This window comes from Gracilinanus agilis, chromosome 3 (assembly GCF_016433145.1).
Source record: "Gracilinanus agilis isolate LMUSP501 chromosome 3, AgileGrace, whole genome shotgun sequence".
Lineage (NCBI taxonomy): Eukaryota > Metazoa > Chordata > Mammalia > Didelphimorphia > Didelphidae > Gracilinanus > Gracilinanus agilis.
In genome coordinates this window covers 584,194,467-584,205,520 of record NC_058132.1, presented here as the reverse complement: position 1 = coordinate 584,205,520, position 11,054 = coordinate 584,194,467, and the positions used below count along the sequence as shown (strand labels likewise).

At 35.4% G+C, this 11,054-nt stretch overlaps 1 pseudogene; it reads right to left on the bottom strand.

Moving 5' to 3' along the window:
* Positions 1–376: 376 nt before the first annotated feature.
* LOC123240011 lies at positions 377–1,593 on the bottom strand (annotated as a pseudogene).
* Positions 1,594–11,054: the final 9,461 nt, after the last annotated feature.

Here is an 11,054-nt window from a genome sequence, read left to right as displayed (position 1 = left end):
AGACCCCTTAAATAGGAAGTTCAGGACTTTTTATAGTCCTTTTTCCATGTAACTTCCTATCCCTTCTTCCACTTTATGGGAACCAATTGCAGTCTTTCAATTTGCCTAGCACTACCCAGGGGCAGAGAAGTGGCCTCTGGAGGTGTCACTCACTTTAGTAGTGACTTGTGAACTCTCTTAGTGTTAAGTAGGGGTGTTCAAGTTTTTTACTGATTAATATAAAATTTTCTGATTGATAGACAAAGAAAGTTTGATTCACTCTTCACAATAGTTGTATCTAATTTTGATTCCTTTGACCTCATTCCCCAAAAAGAGAAAAATGAAAATGATTTAAGGTATACCTAATGAAGAATTATCAAAATGGGTCAGCAATATTCTTTTTTTTTTTTGCACTGAACGTGGTGACTTTATTGATGGTACACAAGATAGGACTATGCTCCTCCCCCCACTATAGGGGTGCCTGGGGCAGGGATGTGAAGAGGGCATGGGATCCCCAGCACAGGGACATAGGTTATTATGGATGTGGGCTCCCCAGTCGTGGAACTACTCTTTTTTTGGCTGGGGATGAAGATCCATCATGGCTTTCCACTTTACTCCTTGGTGGCCATGTACTTCATGAGGTCTACTACACTGTGGCTGTAACCATACTCGTTGTCATACCAAGAAATGAGCTTTACAAAATGGTCGTTGAGGGCAATGCCAGCACCAGCATCGAAGGTAGAAGAATGGGTGTCATTGTTAAAGTCACAGGATACCACCTGGTCCTCTGTGTAGCCCAAGATGCCCTTCAAGTTCCCCTCTGCAGCTTGCTTCACCACCTTCTTAATATCGTAATATTTGGCAGCTTTCTCCAGGCGGCAGGTCAGATCCACCACAGACACATTGGGAGTAGGAACATGGAAGGCCATGCCTGTGAGTTTCCCGTTCAGCTCAGGTATGACCTTGCCCACAGCCTTGGTGGCACCCGTGGAAGCAGGGATGATATTCTGGGCGGCCCTACACCCATCCCGCCACAGCTTGCCAGAGGGGCTATCTACTGTCTTCTGAGTAGCGGTAATGGCATGGACTGTGGTCATGAGTCCTTCCACAATGCCGAAGTTGTCATGAATGACCTTGGCCAAGGGGGCCAAGCAGTTGGTAGTGCAGGAGGTGTTACTGACGATCTTGAGGGAATTGTCGTATTTCTCATGGTTCACCCCCATCACCAACAATTGGGGCATCAGCAGAAGGGGCATAGATAATGATTCACTTGGCTCCACCCTTCAAGTGAGCCCTGGCCTTTTCCATGGTGGTAAAGACACCAGTGGATTCCACAATGTACTTGGCTCCAGCATCTCCCCATTTAATGTTGGCGGGATCCCGCTCCTGGAAGATGGTAATGGGTTTTCCATTGATCACCAGCTTTCCATTCTCTGCCTTTACAGTGCCCTTGAACTTGCCATGGGTGGAATCATATTGGAACATGTAAACCATGTAGGAGAGGTCAATGAAGGGGTCATTGATGGCCACAATTTCTACTTCTTTGCAGCTGAATGCTGCCCTGGTCACCAGGTATCCAATACGGCCAAATCCGTTGACTCCAACCTTCACCATCTTGTCTAAAGGATGCAACTGCAGCAGAGGATTCTGGCAGCGAGCTTGGGAGAAGAGCTGAGAGCCAGAAATATTCTTTTTAATGAATTCTAGACCATAATTATTTTATAAAAGAAGTTATCACAAACATTTTCTTCATTCAGCATTACCTTAGACTTTCTTTGACCTTTATATAAATCTCAGTACATTCATTGAAGGATGGTTCTCTATTTGGTCTTCATATCAGGTATATCATTCCTTGAAATGATCTTATTAACAATATCTAAGAGTCTTCATTAATTACAAAGATTGATTTTTATTCATTTTCCTTATATAATTTTTCTTATCTCTTTTAGGAAACAAAATTTCTACTTAAGAATAGGACATTATTTTATAATATGATCTATGATGCTAAATCAATCAAAAAGCATTTATTTGATGAGTACATTTAATGTAATAGGCACTATGCTAAGCACTAGAGATTAAAAGACAAAACCAATCTATGCTCAAGGACCTTACTTTCTAAAGTGGTAGCCAGTTTATGGAGTTATATTCAAGCCCCATACCCTGGAGTTAAAAAATATTTCATGTAATGCATATGTTATAATTTAAGAAGGATTTCATTAAAGAGTAAATGGAAAATCTCACTCAAATCTCAGTCAAAAAATTATATCTGCAATGAAAGCAAATAGAAGAGAACAAATGTGCAGATATAAGGAAATTATTGATTCTTACGTAGGTAGAAAGTAGTATGCACTGTAAAATAATCAAGTTGGTTTCAGCTGACAAAAAATTGAAAACCTATCAATATGATTGTTCTTGTTTTCAACCAGCATATTGTTTATGCATGCGGAAAATTAGTCCCCAAAAGGTTATCATTGACCCAAGGCCAGATTGGTAGAATCATAATTCAGACCCTAGTTCAAATCTAGTCCCCTTCTTGTTGTGTTACAGTGACTTTTTCAAAGTAGAACTATCTTCTCTATGATAACATATGACATAGGTTATAAGATAGTTGAAACCTATCTGAAATATGATGACAGAAACTATATTATATCTTAACATTTCTGGAATTTTTCCTGATACATAGCATTATATTGTATGTCTACATGTGTTGCTAGTATTATTTATAAAATATGCATATGTATAGATGTATTATATCAATATTTATCTTAATTACATTTGTGCATTTTGTAGGGAACACAAAATATTTATTTACATGAATATAAACACATATAAAATAAATGGAAAAATGTAGACATATAGATTTATAAATTATTTCACCATGAAATAATATAAAATACTACATTTATATGTTTGTATGTATAAAGTATGTGCATAATATATCTTGCTTCTTATTTTTTCTAATAGATGATACAGATATTTTCTCCTTTTGAATTTTTGGGGAAAAAAAGAATCACAATGCAATGAAGATATTGACTAATGTAATACACATAAATTAAATTTGTCATTGACATTTGTGCACATATATTTGGCCAGGAGACAACAGATATTAAGTATCAAGTGAGGAACAAGTGATGCATTATCAAGTGTAGTACACAGAAATTTGGCAGATTTACAGCATAGGTAAAATGTGCTACCAATTAAATTGGTGAAGCTTTTATTTGCCCTTATTAGTACGGTTTATCCCAATGACAAATATCAATTTGGCAATTCAATAGGAATTTTTATTTAACCATTTATTCTCTGTTCCCTTGAGTTTCTCTTTACCTCTGAGAGAGAATATGCATGTTTTTTCCCATCAAAAATTATCCTGATGGCATGGTACATCAAAAATCCTTCTTGACAACTAAATAGAAGCCTCCAAAACCACCAAAATGATTGGTGATTTTCTATTTGTAGAATGACATAAAGGATATTTCTTTGCCTAATATCCAACATGCATTCTATTTTCCAAACAAAAGACTCCTACCTGTTTCCTGAATTGACCAACATTTCTCTTATAACATTCTAATCACACAGACCATTAGTTCTATTTTACAAAGATATTATTTTTCCAACATTTGCCTAGTATCAGCTTCTACTTCCTTTGAGTCCCAATTCAGTTACTGGCTGACAGGAAGTATTTTCTGATCACCTAGGTAAAGGTGACTTTTTCATCTTCATTTTTGTTATCACATTTTCCTCTGCTACGAATAAACAAACAAACAAATATATATATATATACATATATATACAAATATATACATATATATTTATACAAATAAACATGCACAGATATAATATATATTTGTGTGTAGATATGTATATTATGTACATGCATATATGTATATACACACAAATGTGTGTATACAACTATTTTATCTATTTTATTTATATATGTATATATGACATGCATACATACACATGCACACATGAATATATATATAATTACTTATGTGCATATGTTATTTGCCGTATGTGTATATGGAAGTATGTATGAGTACTACATAAATATGTGTATCACAATTTATATATAGACATATATCATCTATATATCTAGCACTACCTATAACTTTAATTCACTCTTAGTTCAGAAGACCACTGAAGATAGGGAATGTTTTAATTTGTATATTCCAAGAATTGGATAAAGTGACACATATGTATCATGACATTAATAAAAATGTGTTGAATGGAAGTAAAATTCATTTAAATTCACTCACTTTGAGGAAGTAATTATAGAACATTTAATCTGGTTTCATTAATGCCTTTTCTATGTAACTCATCTTTTCTCTACTACCACACCATCTTATTAATTACTGCCCTTTTATGCAAATGAGTGACTAACCAAACTATTTCTTGAGGAAGAACTGATTAATTAAATCAAATCCTGGCTCATCTTTTGGTGAAGGGATACATTCACTCTGTAATTTTTACCTGGAAAAAAAATGATCCTGAGATAAATGTAATAAGAGAACTTAAGGCAGATGTAATAAGGGGATTGAGGTAGTGGGGTAATAGGTGATGTAATATGGGACTGAAGCAATGGGGTGATATGGGAAGCAAAGGCTGGAGGTAATCAAGGGAACAGGCTAGAGGTAGTAGGAAAATTAAGGCAGAGGTATGGTTGGAATAGAGGATATGGCAAGGCAAGGGACCAAAGGTAAGTGAATAGGGGATAAGGCACTGTGGATAGGGTTTGTAGATCCCTAAGGCAGTAAAGTGGATAAGGAGGATACTATAGTGGAGGTGATAGATTATGGTGGTAGGAGTAGTAAGGGAATGACTGAGTTTAGGGAATATAAACACAGAGATATAAAGAGTTACAAAGGAGAGGATGAGATACTTTGGGCAAACAGCTACAGCCTGGGAGACCCAGACAGGGACAAAGGCTTGAGACAGAGACACTTAAGGGAAACAGATTGAGCTCTTCAAGTAGGAAGGGCACTTTTACAGACAAAGGTTAGGGCTAGCCAAGAATGGCTTGAAACTGACTAGAGGGCTGCTAGTCAGTTTCTCAGGTTTACAAAGGAACAGTTCAGAGGAAGTATTAAGATTGCACTTCCTCCAAAATGGATATCTCCAATTCTCTTCACAACTCAGAGACAATATGATTCCTTTCTTCCCTTCTCCCTTTCTTATCAATCAACTAAATGAACTTGCCAAGATTTGGTTACTTGACAACCTGGGTTTATTGATTTATAGGGTTGATTGGAAAGCATGAAGGATACAAGGTAACCCTAACAGCCACCTAGAGAAAGCTTCAAGTTGGGGAGGGAGACAGGAATGTGAAACTGAGAAAGGACATGCCTTAACTCAGCTCTCAAGTGGTTTTATAATCAACAGGGTTAGGAAAGTTGGATACAATGATTCAATAGATAATTTGTAACAAGGATAAGCCTATTTGACTATCTAGACTATCAAATTTAAAACTAACACTCCGATCTACCCTCCTTTCAAAACCTCACAGAAATTCACGCAGGGAAATGAAGATGGGGAATAAGGGAGGTTAGGGAGATTCAAGGAAATAATTAAGCTAACAATTTTTAAGAGAAAAGCTGCAGAATATAGTTCAGGTTTCAATCCAAAGAAAGAGCTCAGATTGACCCTGCTCCTCTCCATGAGTCTCCAGGGTCAACTGAACTTTCTCAAGATTTAAACCCTTATCAACTGTCAGAAATTCTGCAGTAAGGTTTTGCAGGGCTGACCTGCACCTATTTGCACTACACAATGTATGCAAAACATTTCACATGAATAAGAACTATCTCCACCACAGTGTAGACATATAGGTGATGCAGTGTTGGAACCGTTTAATTTCATTCAGGAAGACCTGAATTCAAATCTACCCCAGACAATTACTGGTAAAAAATTGGAGAATTTATTTAATCTTAAAATGCTCTGTACATATCATATATTATTATTGTTGTCATTATTATTGTTAATATAATTGCCATCATCATCACCATCATCATTCTCATCAACGTTGCTATCATCCTGGTTATCTCATTCTTCTCATCTTACTCAATAAAGTTCAGAGAGAAATGGTTCTGAGTTGGAGTCCTTTGCTGATATCAGTTTTCTACCTTTATTCTTGTGCAGACTATCATACATGTGGATAAATTTAAAGCTTTTCTGCACTGAACAAAATATATGAGTTGCAAATGTATCCTCAGTGGACTCTGGAAAAGTATGTTCAGGATAACTTCATTGAGTGACAGGACAGCAGGGAAAATCTGTACCTCTGCTAGTACTTGCACTAATTTGATTTCTTCCTGAAGACCTCTGTATTTTGAAATATATTCAATACATATAGTTTGAAGTTCACAACCATTCCATTGGCTAACAGTTATGAAATGTTCTTCTTAGATTTTTATTGACTAGAATTTATACAGGCAATTGTGAGTAGTAGTAGCTATGATTAAGCTTAGGTTCTAGTAGAGTTTTTCTCTTTTTGGTTACTGTGAATGGATGGAGCTAAGAAATAAAAGCATTATATGAGAAGTCAGGTAGGGAGACATGTCACATAACATAAATTTAATTCTATTATTATAAGATTCTGATTAAAGTGCATTTGGAATTTTATATTCAGTTCTTGGCATATCACAAAAAAAGACAAAGAAAAAGAGAAAGCATAAAAGTAAAGCCAAGTGGGACCTGAATCAATGACAAAGTAAATTTAAGATGTTTACATGATAGCAAATATCCATATTCACCCAGAAAATATCTTGTTGGTTATTATAGAGGATAAAACAGAATTTTAGAGTAAGATTTTATATTTCTAACACAACTCTTTATTAACTTTATTAATTCAGATAAATTCAGTGAATATTTAAGAAGCCTTTAGTATTTGCCAGACACTGAATCAAGACAGAAAGACAAAGAAAAAAAAAATAACCTAAGCAATTGAAATATACCCCTCCCATACTCCTTCACCTGTACAAATCTTCTTTGCCTAGAGAACTGTAATTAAATAAATATTACCAATTCTTCAGGAAAGAGGATATCAGTGAACTATCCTGTTGTTCTAGTCTCAGCTCTTGTGACTTCATATGTCCGTGTTCCTCATTTACTGTTGTATCTCCCTTATTAAGATGTAATGCTTTATTGGGTGGAAACCACTGTGTTTGGTATAGTTTTATCCTTCATGATTAGCAGTGCTAGAAATAAAAGAAGCATTTTAAAATGCTTCATTCCTTTCCCCCTTCATTTATTCATTCTCCTGAAGTCACATTTTTACTGTATCTTCACCTGCAAAATAAATTTTTAAATAATCTCAATATTGGAATCACTAACTGGGGGGTATCCAGAAAGGTCTCATGGAGAAGGTGGCAATTGAACTGATTATTGAAAGTAATAATAATTTCGAAGACCAAGGTAATGAAGGACAATATTCCATGTCTGCAGCACTACCTTTGCAAAGGCAAGAAAGGTAAAGATGAAATGTCCTGTAGAGGAAATATCAAATGGGCATTTTGGGTGGAATATTCAGATCTTGCTAGAAAATAACACAGTCAGTCAAGAAATACGATGGAGGTCTTTAGTGGCACAGAGAATTTCACATTTTACTCTAGAGACAATAGGGAAACATTGAATCTTCTCGGGTATAGGACAAATATTTGCACTTTTAAAAAAAGAATATCAAATAGCAATAGTGTTCAATAGTCCAGGTAACAGGGGTTTAGAGTCTGTTAAAAGTGGTGACTGTTCAAGTGGAAAAAAGATGGGAAATGTATGAGGTTTCATGGAGATAGAATCAACAAGACTTGACAGTCGATTGGATGAAGGGGGGTGCTGTTAAAGAGAGTGAAGAGATAACTCCGAAATTGTGAGCCTGAGAAATTGAAAAGATTATAGTATCCTCAATAGAAAAACAAGTTAGGCAGAGTAATGAATTTTGGTGTTGAGAAAAGTTCTGTTTGGACATTTTGAATTTGTGATACATTCAGAGGTCATGTAACTGCTTGACATTTCTCAGAGAAAACCTGACTCAATTAAAACTTGATTAGTGAACAACTAATACAAGCTATCCTTTGGGGGTACTCCAATGTGTGACACTGAAAAAATGTCTTGTATGTTATCATTAGAAATATGACAGTAAAAGATAAGAAAATTTCACATTAACTTACAAAAAACAGAAAAAGTAACTGCCATAATTCTATAACATATTAAACACTTTGAGGATGTTGTTGATTATAAATTTTTATACATGTAAGGCAGAAAATTAAAATGTGCTGGGGGCAGCTGGGTAGCTCAGTGGATTGAGAGTGAGATGGAAGGTAGAGCAGGAAAATCAAAGTCCTATATATGCACATAAATAATAAAAGAGATGAGAAATATGCTGCATGCATGTGCTTGAATATTTATTTGTCATTGAAAAGGAAACATCAGGTATTAAGTATCTGTAATTGACATTTCTCCATTCTGTTTGGTGAAATGATAAAGAGAAGAAGGGAGTAGATTTTAAGAGACTGAAAAATGTAACAGCAACAGATACAGTTACAAACATTGTTTCTGAAGAATGACTCTTTCAAAATTACTGTAGCCAGATCTTAGTGCCATTTGGTAGTGGGTAGGAATATATGGGCAGCAAACTAGATTCTCTAACTAGAGAGAAATGAAGCTAGAAGAAAAAACTTTTCTCCTATAGTTCATACTGTTAATCTTCCAAAAAAATTGAACTTATTTTTCTGATTGCCAAGCCACACTTTCAGTTGAATGAAGCTTGATACACAAAGATCTAAAGAAAACAAATGCTTCAGTGCTGCCAAACATTTCTGAATCTTTAAATAAATTTGAATAAAATCAATAAATATCTTCTGGGGAAAGCATTTTATTATAAATAAGTTAGAATTGATATACTATCAATCAAATAAGATATGTTTACCTTTGTTAAATACCTACTGTGCACTGCATAGGGCTGTATTAGGGTTACAAAAATAAAATAAATAGTCCCAGCCTTCAAGGAACCTTCATTTTAATGGGGAAGTGTTATGAATTAAATTTTGGCTCTCACTGAGACCTAATTACTTCTTGAAACATCTTCCCTGGCTACCTTTTCCAATACTGAGTGAAATTTTACTCATTCTCTAGATCCAGGAGTCCAGTTGGGTAAACTGGAAGTCTTCTTGTGTGTAAGAGAATTCTTTACTCTGTTGTCTATCCTGAGTTAACACTAACTTAAGTACCTCACTAGATTGTGAAGACATAATTAACTCTTCTTTGTCTACCTTTTTATTGAATCAACACAATCTTGAACTAGGTTCAACTTTGTGTTCAACCACTCAGTGAATTCACACCCTTAGAAACTCAATTGGCCAGGATGAGTATTCACCTCTCCAGAAGGTGAGAACTTAACCTTCAGAAGGTGAGAAGCCAATCCCACAGACTCTGCCAATTTGCTAGACAATTTGAAGACTGTGATTGGCCCCTGTGAAGAGAGGCGAGGACAAGAAGTCACCATAAAAGCAAGCCCCAAACTCCCTCAGAAGGAAATTGTCTTTCAGAAGATAGTCTGAAGAGATTGTCTCCTGGAGATAGTCTTCTGATTGGAGAAGGTCTTTGAGGGAGCTTCATTGGAGACTGTGGCTAGGAAAATGGTCCTGAATCTCAGTTTCAACTTAGACTCTGACTCCTGGACTATTTTGTTGGGTGAGTGAAAGACTGACTCCTTTCCTAGTTTCCTAAGAGAATAGCTTCCATCTTAGATGAGGCCACGTGGTTACTTACCACCAGCCTTCCTTGCTGAGAATTTATTAATCTCTGCCTGGAGTAAGCAGACCTAGTATAAACATTTAGGATAGGATAGATAACGTCTCTAAACTCTTCACATTTCTCTACTTTATTGTTTCCTCTCCATTTTGTAAATATTTGTAATTAAATTTCTGACTTGAGATATAATAAATAATGGCAACCATAGAATTTCACAAAATTATTATCCAATCATTAATTTTCATCTTTAAATTTTCTTCTCATTTCCATTATCTTTTTTGCTCTCTTCCATTACCACTAAGAAAGCTCTTCACCTTTAAGGTTCACTGAATTCATATCCAATTAAAATTCTGGTAGCCATTATCTACAAATCTTGAGGATATTCATCATTTTTTCTTATTGAGATCAGTGCTTGGCTCATGATTTTTTTTCTCTTCTGTATCCCTTATCTTTATACAAAAGAAATTTACAGGTACATTACAATATTCACTGAAACAGCTTCATTTTATATTTCTTCAATTTACTCATTAAATATAAACTATTGCTGCACTCAATCTCAGCCACAAAAGTAATTTTATCTTTGCTCTGAGGATCTTCCAGAAATTCAGTGCTTCCATGTTCATAAACCAAAATTTCCTTCTGACAGCAAAAGTTGTGAATTTTCTCTCTCTCTTTGGCTTTCCAGTATGAAACCTTGCTATTCATCCATCTCATGGCCCCCAATCCCTTGACCCTTAATATTCCTTGTAGGCCATCAACCCTACACTTGCCACATTCTTGTCCCTTCCCTATTTTAACTCCTTTTAAAATAAATTGAACTCCATACTGTCCTCTTTTTTTAATCCCTGATTATCTTATCATATTCATGTAGTAGTGGATAGAGCTGGCATAAATCTTAGTGTTGAATCACTACCAACATCTTTTGACTTTGCTCCTACACATATGCTACTAAGTGAATGTGGTGAAAATTGTGAAATCATACTGACTGCAAATTTGGGTTACATAACCTAAACTGGTCATTCACTGCTGTAAGATAACCCTTCTGTACCACCTTAAAAAACTTATTATCATTTATCTCAATGTGAATTATAAATTTAGCTTTTCATCCCTACGCAAACTTCTCATGACTATCCCTCATCCCATCTTCTCAAATGAGAAACTTGTTTTATATTTTGCTAAACAAAATAGACCAATAACTGGGACTTAACGTTTTTCCTCTTTTCATCTCACATAATCCAGATACATTCTGGCTTTATCATTTCCTTCACCCCTATCATACTTATAAAGTTGGCTCTTCGCCACTCCACAGTTAACACTTCTATCTGCACATGTGA